Consider the following 12,269-nt stretch of genomic DNA (forward strand, 5'->3'; position numbering starts at 1 on the left):
GCAGCTGTTGAGGAAACAGTGAGGGTTTGCGGGATATACTTTGCTTACAACAAAGAACAGACACTCTTTGCGCAAACTATGCTGCCTCAGAAGCTTCTGTCCATTAAGTATTTGCAGAGTGAAGTGATTATACACCACTGGTCAACACCATTTTATACAATGTTGTCCTATATCAGATAATCTTTCAGAATGAGGGGTTATTTTTAGCAACATGTGAAATTATTTTCCTCAATTATCATGGTTGTGATGCTGGGCTGAATGTTGTGTAATTGGTAGGGGGTGATTTGACATTGAAATCAGTCAGTGTCATTATTTCAACGTGGAAAATAGTGACCAATATGTTTTGAATGTACTCTACGACATTGTTTAAATTTGGATTGAGAAGTTTGGTCAACTTTTACTTTTTGGTGGGAAACTGGGACGTTTAAGAAGTTGCAAATTATAATAAACGAAGTTACATGTTACGTAGACATTAATTTAGTTCATTTTTTTTTTTTAACTCAAAGTGAACCTTGACAACCCACGAACTGCAAAATGAATGTGTTGTCTCTTCATGCTGCGTTGACATAGAAGTTAGCAGACACTGCCCTCTAGTGGACGACGTGGAATATCCAAACCTACAGAAGTACTGTCGTGTCGGTGGTATTATATGTTGAACACCAAATATTAAACTGTCACAAATATTAAACTGTCACTGATGCTCGTTTTATACTATCCAAAATTGTTACAGATGAATATATAGTTTGGTGGTTCGTTTTTGAGAGCCGCACTGTACGAACTGTCTGTTAGTCCCTGGTGGTCTAGTGGTTAGGATTCGCCGCTCTCACCGCCGCGGCCCGGGTTCGATTCCCGGTCAGGGAACACATTTTGTGCCACACGTGACCAATCATCACTGGTCTTATCCAATCAATTTTGGATACGGTACAGTTACAGCAGCTCAATTCAAACTTAAAACTAAGAAAAAATGAATGTGTTTTATGTTGTGAAATACTACAGCAACTGCTTAGCTGCGAACCAGTTCAGGGTGTACCTCCCTGATAACCCAAAGACAGCTTGGATATGTCGTACAACAACAAATGATATGGCTGAAATGATAAGGCGAAAACAATAATCATGAATAACGAACAGAGTGAAGTAAGTAACACTGCATTTCCCAAAGTAAGCTTTTAAATCTGACTCTACGACGGCTTTTCGGGGTGGAACTACAAGCAACGAGGTGAGCTTTAGGCTTATCGTCGCTGGGTGGCGCCACTGTCAAACATGTACACACATGCTTGCTGCGTAGCATGAAGAGAAGAAGCGAGGAAACACAGCAGATGGCGCTATTGATATTGTGTAACTGTAGCTCTTACTTGAATGATGTTGCTGTCACTTCACTTTGTATTCTTTATCAAAGTCGGCTCTGAACTTGATTTTATTCCCTATTTTTTTAAATAAATTTTAAAATATTTTTAACTACACCGAATCTCTCATCCTTGTGACTAAAACAGCGTAAACTTGGATTGATGAATAATTCACTTGGATGAGACATCTCATGGCACCCACCATCGTAGATTACCAATTTTGATTTAAAAAATAGAATACATGTGCCGGGCTTTTGCTATTTTCTGCACTAATTTTTGATATTTGCCCTTGCACTTGTGTGTGTGTGTTTTGTATGCATGTGCGTGAGTGACTTTGTCCACGCATGATGCGGATGACGGCTTCTTCCTGAGGCTGATCAACTCACTCTTTTCTCGCGTCCTGTTTTTGTCTTCGCCTCTTGTCTATGTGGAAGTTGTGTGGGCAACCTCTGGATTGCCTCACCGCTCAAGCATGCCGAACCCTGTTATCCGGCTATCCATCTGTCTTATTGATTTTCTCCCGCGTCCCCCATCAACATCCCCCCCTCACCCTCCACCCGCACCCTGTAGAGTTTCATCTTTCCTCTACTTTTCCGTGAGGCGAGAGAGGGGGTGGTGGAGAGACGGGGTGGTGGGTAGTATTGTGTGTGTGTGTGTGTGTGTGTGTGTGGGGGTAGGAGAGGGGAGCTTTGTTGGTGGCGTGGCGTCTGTAAAACGGGCAGAAAAAAATGGGGATGGTGCACATAGAATTGACTATAGCGAGAGAGAGACAGGACAATAGTTGGAGTTGGACCCCCCTCCACCCCCCTTCTTCCTTCATTCTCAAGGGAGCATCATCCCTCCCCCATTCTGCTCTGAGGCGCCTCTGCAACACACGCTCCACTCACCCCCCATTCCCTCCCCCTCTTCCTCCCACTCTGCCTGCCGCTCCATCCGCCCGCCCGCCCGCCCGCCTGCCTGCCGTCTCGACTTCCCGGGGGGGCCTGGGCAGTGCTGGCGGCGCAGTCGTGATTTGCAGGAGATTTGTCTAAGTGAGAAGCAATTAGTGCGCCTAAGCACTGCTAATGTATGCATGCTGGGGCCGTCCCCACGCCGCCTCTCCGCAACCCCCCCATACCCCCCTTCTCGTCTGTGCCAGGTCCGGGCCAGCTCCACGTCCAGCCCTCCCTTGAGCACTTTTTGTCTGAAGCGGTCACGTTGTCCCCGTTTTCTCCTTCTCGTGACCTTGTGGCTTAGTTTCTATTAGCTTGCAGAAATTAGTGCATCGCTCATGCGAAAATTAAATGTGGCTTGAGTTTCTATCATCTCTTTCATCTTTATATTTAACGGTTAGGTGAGCTGTTGGAAGAACTCAAATTTGGTTGCTCGTGTTGTTCCAGATGATGAGCATGGGAGTTATAAACGTATTTACTTATCAATGTGATCCACATGAAGTCAATGGGCAGCCATCTTGCACTGCCACTGTTCCTGACAACCAAGGTTGTTGTTGTTGTTTTTTTAACCCAACCATTTGGACCGACCACTCACAGTATATGATCTCACATTTTGCGGTGAATTTAAGTCCCGTGGTCTTCGCTTTCATTGAATTGTTAACTCATTCATTGCCAGACGATGTGCAAAAAATGTGTCCACTCCAATGTCAGGGTTTTTGTCATTTTCACTCAAATTCCAGGACCCACAGGATATTGACTTTTAGGACTACATAAACATTAAATGCAGCATAAGAAACCTTAGAATCTCTTCTTTCATCAGAAAAAAAGAGTTAATTTCTAAGTTACATGGGTCTGGAGTTATCTGAGCTTTAAATGGGGGCGGCTGTACAAAAGGCAAATGCCGCCCCCTCGCGATCGGAGCTTTATTGGCACCCCCCGCAACAACAAATAAAAACCGAACAAATTCGGGAATGGCGCTCCATGTCATATTTTCAATTCCCGAATAAATTTGGGAATTGCAGTGAATGAGTTAATGTTCAGACAACATGATGCAGACAAAATTTTCAGAAGCACTCACGAATATACCTTAGCAGAGAGTAAATTTAAGGAGGAAATGTGCATGTAGCGCTTCCCCCGGGCCTCTTGTGCAACCGCACTGCCATACACAGCGGCATTTTCGTTGCGGAGATGCAAATTAAGGTGAAAACGCTGGTGGGAAATGAATGTATTCAGATTTTGGCAACCTAAGACTGCCGCCAGTGGTTGAACTTCTTCCGATGTCGAGATGGCACATTGTTAGTCCTTTCATATTTCAGTCTGTGATGGGAGGAGGATGCACTTACTGGTTGAAATCAGTCCGCCTCCTGCCATAGGTGGCGCCGAGCATCCTTTCAGCGGAATTTCTGGGGCAGAGCACAATATCATGCTTTTTGATTACCATATTTTCTGGTGTATGAGACGCACCACCAATGAATGGTGTATTTTCAAACTTCTTCCATATGTGACGGATTTCACAACAGCGAGACCTCGCTCGGACGTCGTCAGTTCACTATGGATAATGGTGGCACAGTTCGACACGCCACTGACACTCACGGCCAAATGAAACATGACACGAGACACGAAATACAGTACAATAAAAACGAAATGAAATAATCGTTTACCTGCAACACAGTATGGCAGAAGGGATGGGTGAAGTCGCATGGGTTTCATCTTGTGAATAATTGCGCAACAGAAAAGCACTATGAAGCACAAGTGCTTCAAAACTTGTCAATGGGCAGCCATCTTGCACCGCCACAAAACTTGAATTCAATAATGATATAAAAAGTACAGTGAGACCTCAACTTACGAACTTAATTGGTTCCCAGACAGAGTGTGTAAGGCGAAAAGTGTGTATCTTGAAGAAAAAATCCCATAGGAAACCATTAAAATGGGAATAATCCGTTCCGGGGTTTCCATAAAATCTACTTTTCAACTAAATAAGTCTTAAAACTACACACAACATATTCTTATTCTATGTATAATAAATGTGCTATTGTATTGTAATGAAAAAAAATATACGGCATTGTATCATAAAGTCACTTTATTTACATTTGTGATGGTCATTTATTTTTTGATGGAATGGCGTTAGAGGTCGAAGGTCAAAGGGAATTGCTGTTTGGAAAGAGAGGCGCATTAGTCATTGAGGACTGTAATTAAAGAAATAAACTGTGCTGTAAAATAAAGTTTTATTTACCTTTTTGATGGTCGTTGATGGCTTATGGAAGGAGAGTCACCTTCCATAAGGACCGTTGGTAACTTAACCTCTGGTGCTGTTCGGTCGTGTGCATCCACCGAAGATCACTCCGCCAGCCGTGGTGGGTGTGTATTATGAAAATAGTGCTTATTATAAGGTTTAATTTTCATAAATTTAACGTTTGTAAGACGAAAAGTTTGTAAGATAAAGTGTTTGTAAGTTGAGGTCTCACTGTAATCTGGACTCGAAAGGAATCAGGGAACAAATCAGATACAATAGACAGTACAAAAGGGGAAACAAAATAAAATATTGTCATGAAAATGCGAGTTAATCCAGACCATCTGAGAAATGCGACTCACCATAAGACTTGTCCAAGTAGGTGTGAGAACTATGGGCGGGACTTTGTGCCATACTGTGCGCCGCTGCGTCACTTCCGTCATAATTTAATAATGTTAGTGCACAAATCCGTTACACATATATAAGGTGCACCATACCATAAGGCACACCTACATTATAAGACAGTAGAGGCTGGGGTGACGCACAACTTCTTCTGCGTGGGGAAATGGAGTCGGTGGCTGCTGACAGTAGTTGCCAAACCTTTTGTGGTTCAATATTACTTCACATATAAGGTGGATATAAGGCGCAAGGCCATATTTTGAAGGAAATTAAGGCTTTTGGGTGCACCTTATACACCGGGAAATATGGTACATGTGAGTTTTGCAGCTTGGCATTTGACGTGTCACTGGTTAGAGTCTAGCACGACAAACTAAGAGTCCTTATGGGCCTGGTCGAAGACTCTTTTTGAAATATGAAAGACAAGCCATTAACTCTTTGAACTCTTTCAACAGTAGCCAAAATGGAACTGTATAGTGCCACTTAGCAGTTTTTTTTTGACAACGATAGCGTGTTCTACCGGAAACAAATTCCTTGTGTGTTCTACATACTTGGCAATAAAAATGATTCTGATTCTGATTCTGATTCTGAAGAGAAGACTACATCAGATCCTCTTTCCGGTGTGCTTACTCACCGCCCGAAAATGAACTTTGCCGCCTTTCTACGCGTTGACTCTTTCTTACTCCTACGAAAAACAAGATTAAGTCTGCTTGTCTTGATATTGGGCTGACCGCCTTCCAAACGGAAGCCGACACGGGCCGTGGGTGGCTTTTGGAAGGAGGCGCTCGTTAATTAAAGATAGGCTAATTACCACTGCTTCTTAGTCGGGCTTTTACGGCGCTGATAAGAGGATAATCCCGCAGTGAAAGGCGGTGATCGAAGTGGTCTCTTCTAGACCGGGCCTCCTGCTCAGCTGGGTCCAAAGAAAATGCATGCCAACAACCCTCCCAACCCTCCCACAGCGCTTTAATTTCGCCGCACTCCTCTAAAGTATAGAATATTCAAGCAGACTGCACTTCAGTGGAGGAAGCCTGCATGAAAGACTCCGAAGATTTCAGCCATTGCTTGTTAGGCGGAGGGTTTGAGAGCTTCCTTTTCAGCGACATCAACGTACTCATTTCAGTTTGGTTAAGAAAAAAGTAGCCCGATAGTTCATGCCGTGAAAGTCTTAACGTGGAATGTTGAATATAGTCCGCATAGAAACGCGACGGCGGCTTTTCTGTGGGACGGTAAGCTTGTAAGGATCTACAGTCAAACCGCGGTTTTTGAAGATTTCGTTTTCGACAAAAAAAATGTAGTTTTTTTTATACTTGGGTTACAAACAAAAATCGGTTCTTGAGCAAACTGAGTGCACCTGAACGCACCACTTAAATCCTCCCCACTTCCTGATACGTCACTTCCTTGTGTCGTGTCTCATTGTGACCGACACGTTGTCCTTGTGTAGCGTTACATTTTGGATTGGATTGCATTGGATTGGATTTACCTTTATTAGTCTCGCAGTGGTGAAATTAACATTTCACAGCAGCAGAATTATGAAAGGAAGATGAAAGGAATGAAAGAAGTAGAAAAAAATACAGGAGCTGATGGAAAGCCAGCCACTCTCGCGGTGCCATCTTGAAGCCAAAAGAAAAAAAAACTAAATGACAAATAATTTGAGCAGGCGTGTTTGTATTGTTCAATCACGATAAGCATTGATTACATTGATTATAATGGAAAATGGTTCGGTTTCCGACTAATTGGTTTACAACAGGTTTCTGGAACGGATTATGGTCAAAAAACGAGTTTTGTCTGTACTAGACAACGGCGACATAGTGGAATCGCTTGAATTCATTTACCGGAGACTTGCAGCGGCACCGACAAATATACACATTACACGTGTCGGCTCACATGTAAATAATCACTTTTACAGTCCATCTTGCAGTCACATGACTGAAAGGTTGCACCACCCGACGATCGTTCACGTGTCTCTAACCCATATTTTGTCACGGGGAGTTGGCCATTAGCGCTCACTGGGCTCCCCCCCCCCACCCCCCATATGCTTGGACGGCACAGATCTATAATTCAGGGGTGGCAGATGTCCCCATGCATTATTCATGAGTGGCGTTCCATGCCACGCTAGCGAGCCAGCCAGTCGGGGAACCATTGCAAGGTTTTTGCATAAAGCAGGACTTTTCAATATTGACCTTTTGAGTGGCCCTTCCCCCTTCAAATAGGTCAAATTTTATGACATTGCTCCGTTGTCTCCGTAGCATGCGGGCGGAAACATCAAATTCATCAGATCATATTATTTCCGATACTTGTGGGGTTGAGAAAAATTGGCTTGGCTTTTATTTAGCCTCGCTTTTATAATTGTAAAACCATCTCAGTTGGGATAATGTGGGAGTCCCAAACGTTTTGAACCTACTCCAATTATGAAAACTCAAGCTGCAAGCAGAGTAATTTCAAGTACTTTTTCCAATCCATAGGGGGCACTGTATAACCTCGAATTTGGGGTTTTTCGGCCCTCTTCTCAATAAAAAAAAGAAAAGGCGGAAATGCCAGCTTCCCTGGCATTGGCTGTGGGTAAAAAAAAATCTCCCTTTACCAGAAAATGCATGTTCCACTCTGTCACGCTGTTAAGCTTTGGGTTGTGAGTGAGAGAATGACATCACTGTGGTTTGAATGAGCTTCCTCTGGGTGGCACGTCTGGACTGTTGCTCCCTCATGCCGTCACAGGATATAAAAGCACTGGGGATTTTGCGTCGTTCCAGTTTCCCCCAATCTGTCGGGCCAACAACTCCCAAAGAGCGACAGTTCGAACCATAAGTGTAGACGGGGGCCTCCGTCATGTCTGCCACTCCTTTGCTTCACTGCCCAAACTGAAGTAACACTGCACGTCTAAGTGCCCAATTACGATTTAGTGCTGACATCAGATTTTTTTTTAAGTTATTATTTCAATCTACATATATTTTTACATTCTCCTGAACAATGTCACTGTTTAAATCAGAGGTGTCAAAGTCAAGGCCTGGGGGCCAAATCTGGCCCTCAACATCAATTTATTCGGCCCACAAAAGCAAATCAATCTTGTGAAATTTCATGATGCTTGCTTAAGTCTGAACCAAAATTTCAAATTGTCCCATGAAAACCATAATAACAGTCATTATTTTTGACTTCATATTTGAACATTAGTGATTCATGAATTTGTTGTGCCCTCTTTATGTAATATAAGGCGAGGATTAAACATTCTAATGGCTTTTCCAAATTCATAACGACCCCTGGAAAGAAACCATAACTACAAGGTGGCAAAAAATGAGTTTGACACCCTTGGTTTACGTTCACCGAACCCGACGCAATAACCCGCTAGCACTTGGGACTAAAATGCTAAATAACAACTACACAAGCGTCAACACAAATGCAACAATAGTAAGTAAGGGTGTAAACAGCTACACAAGAGTGACGTTTTAAACATTTGAAAATAATAAGCATTTTTCCCAATAGAAAGTGAACAATTCCAATGTTATGGCAGCAAAGAAGATAGTGGGAGTGTACATTAACTATCATATCTAAATTTAAAATATCCGTGCACGTGTTCATATCAGTAGGCAATAAGACTGAGCAGAATAAATATAAGTCAATCGTGTATATATGGCAAATGTTCATGAATAATAAATAATGTGTATGCAAAAGTGAATGGCAAATTGTATAGAAATAAATAGATGATATATTTGCGGATGGCGGGTGGAAACCATGCATTTCCCCATGCCTCAGTTTTCACTAAAAATTGTTGAGGAATTAATATTTCACCGTCAAAGAAAGACATTGAAATGGAAAAATAAACATACTCATGCGAATACAGCCAAATACTATTGAAGTGTGAGAAAAAAAATTGTAACAATGATGAGAATTTATGTTCCGAATCGTGTGATTCCTGAAAACTTCAGTAGCAAAACATTTTTACAGTGACTGTAGTTTTATTGACCAGTGACGTGCAGTTAGGGTGGCAGGTTTAAAGGACAACCGACGTCACTTTTTTGTTTCCTAACTGACACCAGAAAAACGTTTTATAGCATCTAAAATACCCAAAACATGCAGCCCTGTAACTAAATAAAATTACGTATTTCTAAAAAGTACTTATCAGGACAGTATCAGTAGTTATTGTCCGTATTGGTGACTACTAAGGAATTGAGTAGACATATTGGGGGAAAAAAGTCAGACATTTCTAAAGAGAATAGCAATTCACAAATATCCGATTTCATGTGATTTGTCACTACAAAAATAACCATCCATTTTCAGTCGGCTTGGTGTAAACATCGGATTTAGGCTAGCAGTTTGAACAAGGGCTAAATGCTCCGAACTTACTGGTTTCGCAGCAGAGGTTAATAGAAATCGCTAATAGTGACCAAAAGAATGACAACAGAAGGCTACCGCTCAAGAGTAACAACAATAACAACAGTTGCCCATTGTCAATTGCATCAGGACAAATTCATCTCTTGTTGACCTTTGCCCTTTTGTTTGTCCGAGATGAGCCAATCATTCGTGCGTTGAGGTTTGTGGACACATTGACAAACAACTCTTAACTGCGGGTTCGCTTTGTTTGCGTTTCATGCTCTTCATCAAACTGTATTTGAGGCAACGCTCTGAGGCTGGAATCTTTTTTTTTTTTTGCTATATGATGGAGGAAACGCTACCTGGAGGATACGGCAGCTTTGTGCGTCACTACCCTCACGTTTGTACGTGGATAGAGTGGGAGATCAAACCAGCACACACACATCCACACACAAAACCGAGATCACAAGCTGCCGCCAGCGCAAAGCCCGTCCGGCGCTGAACTGGCAACCCGATACCTCCTCCGGAGCCTGGTGGATGGTTCGAGTGGGTGTGGGAGCAGGCTTCCATAAAGTCTGTCCCGCCGGTTGGCAGTAACCTGAGCTCCAAGCAGACAGCCGCCGTGCCTCGCCGCCAGGAACTTTGTGTGTGTGTGTGTTGGGGGGGTTGTGCGTCACCGTGCGCACACATGAGACATGTTGTCACACGTTGGGATGAGGCATATGTGCATTCAGTACGGAGACCAACATCAAAACCTCACCTTGACTTCCCTTGTCACGAAACTTCCATCATTTCAAAATGTCTGCCTTTTTTTGCCCTCTGTTGTTCTCGCTCCCTAATTTTGAGGACACAAGCTTCCCTCTTCAAACCCCCTTCCCCCTTCCCTTCCCTTTTTTTTTTTTTTTTTTTACCCTCAGCAAGCTTCGACGTGACCGCCATCCAAAACATCTAAGACGTCAGTGAGCAGAAAAACTGCCGTCAGCTGCCATATTGCAGGCTGTGGCTGCCAGGATGCTGGCCTTTATGGCTATGCACGCGGTGTGTTTGCCAAAGGGACTGGGGGGGGGGGGGGGGGGGGTTGCGAGGGTGACGGCCGCTTGCCTCTGGGCTGGCAGCGGGTCAGAATCCCCACACCCCCCACCCCCATCACCACCTCCATCGGCGTTTTGCGGCGGGTGAGGAAGTTAACTGAGCCACGGCACAGCCAAGATTCTTTGCTGAGATATTGACAGGTTGGAACCTGAGGGCGCCTGCAGGATAGGAACACACTGCCAGAGGCTTGCTTCGCTCGCCGCTTAGCAGGGAGGGAGGCGCATGAGAGGGAGCGAGCGATGAACGGGGCGACTTGGAGGCGAGATGGAAAGAGTGCGTGAGCCAGGGGTCTCTCGGGGTGTCCGACATGAGTTGGAAGGTTGCAAAGGGATGACGTTTTGGGTGATGTTTGTTACGGCCCAATGTGATGATTTACAACAGGCAATGTCTTCAGTATTTCATGCGCGGGGTATAAATCAAATCCACTAAAGTCCTCGCGTACACTCTCACTCACTTCTTTTTGTAATGACCTAAGATGCTACCCGATGGCGCCAAAGCTCCGGCAAAGTGGAACGTCGTCATTGGTGAGTGGCGCTGGCTACAGAGTGCAGCGGGGTGGAACTAAACATTTGACCCCGCCACCAATTTTTTTTTGTTCATGATTTCCATGGCGGTTTTTAACATAGCGTCATGTGACGCCATGTTTACTTTTGAAAACTTTATTGGCTGTTGAAAATGAAAAAAAACAATCACCCAATAGTCATTTGGGGTGGAGCTAAATTGGACGTTGGTGGTTGTAACCACCATTTCACTGCCATTCTGGTTTCAGTCCTTGTGGGTGTGCTGGAGAGCAGTCCCTTCAAGGACAACCGACGCCTACGGACAAGTTGTGTCCGTAATTTGGAAAATCACTTCAAATGACTTCTACTGAGCGTATTTTACATAGATTCCACCGCATATACATATATATTTTACGTTTTTACGTTATTCGGGGCCACAGCTCATGTGTGGCCCCGAATATGGCTGATGAAAAACTGCCACGCCTTCCATTAATGAAGTTACCCATCCTCGGTTTAGACGATGAATAATGGCAATTTGAAACATCATCAATTTCTGTCCTGTTGTTTTCACTATTTGTTTCAGTACATATGGTCAACATGTTTGCTTGTTGCACAATCCGCGCCGAGCTCTGTGATGTGGCAAAAAATATAGGTCCTCTGGTTCAGGGTTATTCGCCATGGCAACGGTTGACCAGGTCAAAAGGTGAGTCGCTTAGCTAAGGAGGCTGCTGGCAGTTGTTTGTTGATGTTAGTTTTTTTTTCGACAGCGATGACCCTGACCTTCACGCAAATCAATACTGCCTCCTTAAACTTTCATTTGTCCTCGTTCACACTCACGCCAGACAGAATGGGTGAAAATGGAGGCTGTCCCAGAATAAAAATAATGTGCTAATAATAACATGAGATAATGATGAAGTTATGCAAGTGTGTAATGTGTGTGGATTACCTATCCAGGACAAAAATGCTATGCTTTAACTGAACTTTTGTCCATGGAATTTTTCAAGTTTGACTAAATGTCGGTGCATATTCTTACGGGAATACACATCCTAGTAACATTTCTAAACACCTTTATTTTGTCATCTGAAGCCATTCCTGAATTTTGTTTTCGCTTATCGAACACGGTTCCAATGTAAGAGGTGTGAGAAAACCAGAAATGATTAGAGCTCTGTTTCATATCATTGTCTTTGGGCCGAAAGGAAATATGGCTTTGTGCTCTTTTAACAATGTCGTGTTCATGTTTGATCAAACGTGGTGTTTGGGGGGTTCCTGAAAATGACATAAAGTTGCAAAAATGTAAAATATATAGATACAATTGAACTGATTGAGGGGCATAAGCATGTCGGCCTCACAGAGCAAAGATGCAGGGTTCATGTGTGGATGGATGGATGGGTGGATGGATTGATTGATGAATTGATGGGGTGGATGGATGGATGAATGGGGCGGATGGATGGATGAATTTTGGGTGGGTTTG

The 12,269-nt window shown here is 43.5% G+C and overlaps 1 non-coding gene across 1 annotated transcript; it reads left to right on the plus strand.

Annotated features, from left to right (window-relative positions):
• Window positions 1–789: 789 nt before the first annotated feature.
• On the plus strand, window positions 790–861 carry trnae-cuc (transfer RNA glutamic acid (anticodon CUC)). Its single transcript has one exon. It is a non-coding gene; the product is annotated as a tRNA-Glu (tRNA).
• The last annotated feature ends 11,408 nt before the right edge of the window (window positions 862–12,269 follow it).

The sequence above is a fragment of the Hippocampus bargibanti genome, linkage group LG01 (genome assembly GCF_051943395.1).
Source record: "Hippocampus bargibanti isolate YZ-2025 linkage group LG01, ASM5194339v1, whole genome shotgun sequence".
NCBI lineage: Eukaryota > Metazoa > Chordata > Actinopteri > Syngnathiformes > Syngnathidae > Hippocampus > Hippocampus bargibanti.